The sequence below is a fragment of the Lucilia cuprina genome, chromosome 5 (genome assembly GCF_022045245.1).
Source record: "Lucilia cuprina isolate Lc7/37 chromosome 5, ASM2204524v1, whole genome shotgun sequence".
NCBI lineage: Eukaryota > Metazoa > Arthropoda > Insecta > Diptera > Calliphoridae > Lucilia > Lucilia cuprina.
This window is the reverse complement of record NC_060953.1, coordinates 15,935,461-15,941,197: the sequence shown is the minus strand read 5'-3', so window position 1 is coordinate 15,941,197 and position 5,737 is coordinate 15,935,461.

Here is a 5,737-nt window from a genome sequence, read left to right as displayed (position 1 = left end):
TTTTTTTTTTTTTGTTTTTTTAAAAAAAAGGACAAAACTTTAGAACCATTCTAAAGCAATTTTGACTGCTTTATTTCATACGAATTTGTTACGTTAACACTTATGATATAGAATCAACTAAAACTTTAACAGAAAGAACCATTTAAAGTCTTAGATGGACTAAGTGTTATATATTTATGAACACATTTGTTTAGAAAGATGTTTAAACAATTATTTTAGAAGAACTTTTTTGTAGTGAATTCATTTGAAAAAAGACAAAAACTTACAAAAAAAGATTTTAATTTCCTAAAGTCTGTTTGTCAATCAGAGTTTGTTATTTTTGGTTTAAAGATTTTAGTGATTTTAATGGAGTGAGAAATTTCTATGGAAACAAGATATTTTTTTGGCCTATATATGTAAATTTTTGGCATTTTTCTTTGATAAGTAAATAGGTACTTTCATTTATTGTTAAAATTAAATATTTTGCTTCTAAATAAATAATATGATTAAGGTCAAAAAGCAATTTGTTTTCAACAGCAATTAAGTACTTTTTTTGAAAAAAAATAAGTTTTCACTTATCCCTTTTAATTTAAAAAAAAACCTTAAGCCATAACTTGCTGATTTTTCATTATAAATAAAATATTTGTTACTTTTTGTTTGGAAAAATTTAGGTCATTCGTATTTTAAGAGAAAAACAAAACAAATAACTACTCCTAAAGTTTCAATCTTTCTCAAATACAAAATAAACAAAACAAATGGAAACTTTTTTCCAACAAACTGTACATTAAAATGTCAATTTAATAAAAAAAATCATTTGAAAGAACTTTATTCTCCATCCATGGACAAAATTGGCAATCATTAGGAAATAATACAAAACAATAGCAGAAAAGTAAAACAGTGGAAAAAATAAGTAAAATAGTTGAAAATATCTGGTCAATAGATACCCTACATTAGCTTGTCACTACTAAGTTTAAGTATGGTTCAATTTCATGGATATAAATCAAAGATTTCCGTCGCGTTTAATCTTCTTAAAAAGTTTTTTTATAATCAAAACACATTATATTATTTTCACTATAGTAGTGTAGGGCACATTTACGAAAAAACTAAAAAAGTTTTTCATCACACTTAAGTGGCAATAAATTGTATAAATAATAAAAAGTTTAAAATGATTTTACTTTATGAAACTTTTTCTTCCTATTTAGATTTAATATTTTGAGATTTTTGTTGTTTATTTGTATTTTATTTTTATTTGTTTGAGAAAAAGTAAACATACCCAGCAAAACCGTGGATGAATCATAAAATAATTTGTAAAAGATTCAAAGTTTAATTCTATTTTTCCCAGATATACGAAATTTTGCATTTAATTCATATGGAAGGTGCCAAGTCCTGCATTAAAAGTCTGCCCTTTATACTTTAAATGTTCAGATGAATGTCATAGTTCTTAAAGTAAAATTTGTAGATTCTAGTGAATAATGCATATGGAAGCTCTAAAGTTCTTCGTGTCGCTCGCCTCATGGGTAGTCTGCCAATTTATTTCCAAAAATGTTAAATGTTGTTAAAAATATTCGCGCAAAATTTTAAGATTTCAACTGTAACAGTTTCCAAGATAAACGAATTCTTGTATTGCAAGTGCCAAACTCTTATATATGGGAACTCCAAACGGTATATATTATATACAGTTTATATAAGCGAATACCGATTTTCTTAATATGGGCTCGCCCACTTGAAAAATTCAAAATAAAAAGTGGACTATAACCTCTTTCAGATATAAAGGAATAAGAAAAATTTTGACTAATATGAAACTTATTTTTAAGCCTGAGCATTATAGTGATTTTCCAAAAAAGGGGTCCTTATATGGGAGATAGGATAATTATGGGCCGATCTTAAAAAAAAATGGTTGGGAGGGTTGTTTTGTAAGAAACTTACCTATATAGAATTTCACCGCTATACTCGTCCTTTTAAAGCAGTTATGTTTGTTAAAGCTGTTTTTAGAGGTCCACTTGTGTGGGGGCTGTCCAAAAAAGTGGATTGATATTGCCCATTTTCAATACCAAACAAACCTTAGAAATAGAGAATATTTGTACGAACTTTTAACTGTCTAGCTCCTCCCATGTGGTCCCTATCGTGATTTCAACAGACGGACGGACGGACAAACGGTAGGACATGGGTAAATCGTCTTAGAATAAGAAGAATAAGAATAAGGACCCAGAATATAAATATTCTTTTATGGGTCTATGGCTAATATTTCGATATGTACAAACGGAATGACAAAATCAATATACCCCATCTTTTTTGATGTTGGGTATAAACAGTTTTAAAGTTTTTAGTTCGATGCTTTTCTTATTATCGAATTAATTTTCTCATTTCTTAAATCAATTATGGTGGGATTTTTGAAAAATTTTGTAGTACGATTTTTGATCATGCAGAAATTGTTTATGTTGAATTTGATCTCTGTACTAGTATTTCTAAGTAAGTATTGAGACTTTAAATCAGGGAAATCATGTATGGGTCAATTATGGTGATCTTCGTTAAATTTGTATAAAGATTTGTGTTTATACAGGTCTTGTTGATTTCACCGCTATAAAGAAGATATATATGTTCATATTAAATTTCATCATTATATATGCTTCATTAAACATAGTTTTTAATGAGATGCAAATATTATTCAAAAACGATTTCGACATTTGATCCAGAGGAGAGTGTTTGAAAAAATGTTAACAAATTTTCTTGGATATTGCGATCTGAAGGATTACACCCATATGAAGGTGAACATAGCTTAATCAAATCAGAAAGTGATTTTGAGGCTATACGCCACAGCAATATACAAATGCATTAAAGTGTACAACATGTTAAATTTCGTTTTATGAACCAAAAAAAAATCAGTTTTTATATGAATTTGTTTACAACATCGTTATCTATACAGTTTTATTCAAAAGTCGGCTTTATTAGCCTAACAACTACACCAGATATATCGGCGGTAGGTGTTATGTATTCATCAAAACCTAATATAAAAATATTTATCGTAAAAAAATTATCTTTTACATAATAGCAAGGAGATCTTAAGTAGTGTTTCTATAATTGAATTAATTACGTATATTAATTGAAAATATACATTTTTAAAGGCTTTAAATGCATATATAGTTTTGAATGTTTTACTTGTTTTTAAGAAAAACACACTCGATACAATGTTGTTTGAAAAAGTTAAAAGTTTTTTTATGTAGTTTATCTTTCTTAGAAACTGATTTCGAATAGCAAACTTAAAAAGTTGTTATGTAAAAAACACTAACAAGTAGTTACTTCTTTACAAACAAAATATGCATATAAGAAGGTTGTATTCAAATTTTTCTGATGTGAGAGATTTGCAGCATAAAACTATTTATCAATGGCGTTTCCCGCCAACACAATTACTTTTCTTCTATAATATTTGCAAATGCATTTGTATGACCTGGTATATAAAGTAGATTTAAGGGCCGAATAGTTCAGTATTAGACAAGTGCAACATGCATTTGCTTTTTTGAATGGCTTTGGAAGCAATTTCAAAAAAAAAAAACAAAGTCATCCTTTTCAACAGGCCACGTGATGTCAGACTGATTTATGTTTCAAGTGCAAAGCTTTGTAATGTGAAATTGCACAACTTTTATTCACGACACCTGTACGTATACGTGTTAATTTTTTGATATTATAAATATTGAGTATACGCCACATTTAGTGAAGATTTAGATTTGGGGAAACACCCTGGATAGAATTTTTAACTAGGATTCGCTTGAATCCAAAAGACTTTTTGGTGTGCGTGAAGTTTTCACTAACGAGTCCGTTATATATATCGCCGATATCAACATAAAACGGTCTCTCAAACTCCCTGACGAATGTTTAAGAGGGCAGATAATTCTGCTTTAAGAGCATCAGCTTGTCACACGTATAGACATAGTCTAAAAGTTCTGATAATGATACTAACTGGGAACTGCTCAGTTAAAATCTTTGTCAGTAAGTGGGACAGTAATATACCGAACAATTGCAGATTATGCGAAAATGAGGAGGAAGTAGGATATAGAATATCAGTCAGAAATGGCTAGGTACTAGGGAACATGCATTTTCTTTCTTGTTTATTCGTTATGGTGAGAACTAGATAAATATTCTTGGTTATATCACTTTGGGAAAAGACCCGTTTTACATACACCTCTTTACCTATTTACTTGTTTTTCTTGTCTTGTTCTAGTGTTCACGGAGAAACCGTTTTGAATGTTCACTCCTTGAAGGAAGTGACAATGGTCCTTAAGGTCTTGGAGTGGAAATACACAGTTTTATACACTTAAATTAACCTAACCTAAGGATTTAGCACAGCCGAATATAGTACATTAACTTCTTAAAAATTTAACTATCAGATGCACCTCGTAGATATTTATCATATTTTTGATGTTTACCACAATTCTTTCATACACAAAGACTAAGGTACTTTTATAATGTTTTCACATAAACTTCTATTAGATGGAAAAGCAAAATATTAACATTTTGTAATGTATTGTTTTGAAACGATCAATAATAGGGCGATTATCACGCAATTTTGATCAACCTATTATTTCATTATTGATGTAAAAAACATGACGTATGATTAATATTTAACTTTGAAATTATTTTTGAATAATATTCATCATACGCCTATATTTCTGTGTAAGCAAAAAAATTACTTTATACATATATATTATTGCAAAAAATATAGAAATTCTTAATTTTTAGAAAAATACGATTTTCTTTAAACATATAAAATTTTCAAAGGTCTATTTAAATTTGCTATGAACTCATAACACGTTTTTATTAAATTTTAACTTGTCATAGATTATAAGCATTTTAAACATCTGCAATTGTCAGGTCAGTCAGCGGGTCATCAGTCTACTCATTGATTAAAAATAAAAAAAGCCTAAAAAATTAACACATTTAAACGAATTATATATATATATATATATTGACCTTATTCACCTTATCATATTGTTAATTGAAAAATGTTGTTTGTGTGTTGAGGAATTTAATTTTCTATTTTTTTTTTTTGCATTTATTATGCCCATCACTACTCTACTAAAAAAAAATTATTCGAATTTTGTTTATTTAAAACGTTTTACGCTCTGTTGGATATTAAAAAAATGCAAATATTTACCGTGAATAAATAGAAAATATAAAAAGCATTCCAATTAATTTAAAAAAATATTAAAAAAATATGAAAAAAATAATAAAATAAATGTTAAAATTTTGCTTAAAACAACAACAAGAAATTGTATCTAAATACACTCATACATATGTATGTATGAAATTTTTAGACTAAAAAACAACAATAAAAAATAATAATAATAATGAAGCCATATGAGTTTTTGCTAAAAAATAATATTATTTTTTAAATCAAATGATTTGCAACTGACATTCTCCAACCACATGTAATAAAAGTGTTAATTTTTTAATTATAAAGGTGTATCACATAAAATGTAATTAAGTTTTCATTAAAACTAAATATTTATTTTGATAAAAAAATGGATGCAAAAATATCTACATAATCTATTAGATATTTGTTCCAAATTGAAAAAAATATAGATGAAAATATAGATGAATTTATAATCGTCATGTACGATTATAAATTCAGGTTCTTAGCTTATTTTTGTAGAAATTTCAATTTCAGTTCTAGTTCAGTTCTAGTTCAGTTCTAGTTCAGTTCTAGTTCAGTTCTAGTTCAGTTCTAGTTCAGTTCTAGTTCAGTTCTAGTTCAGTTCTAGTT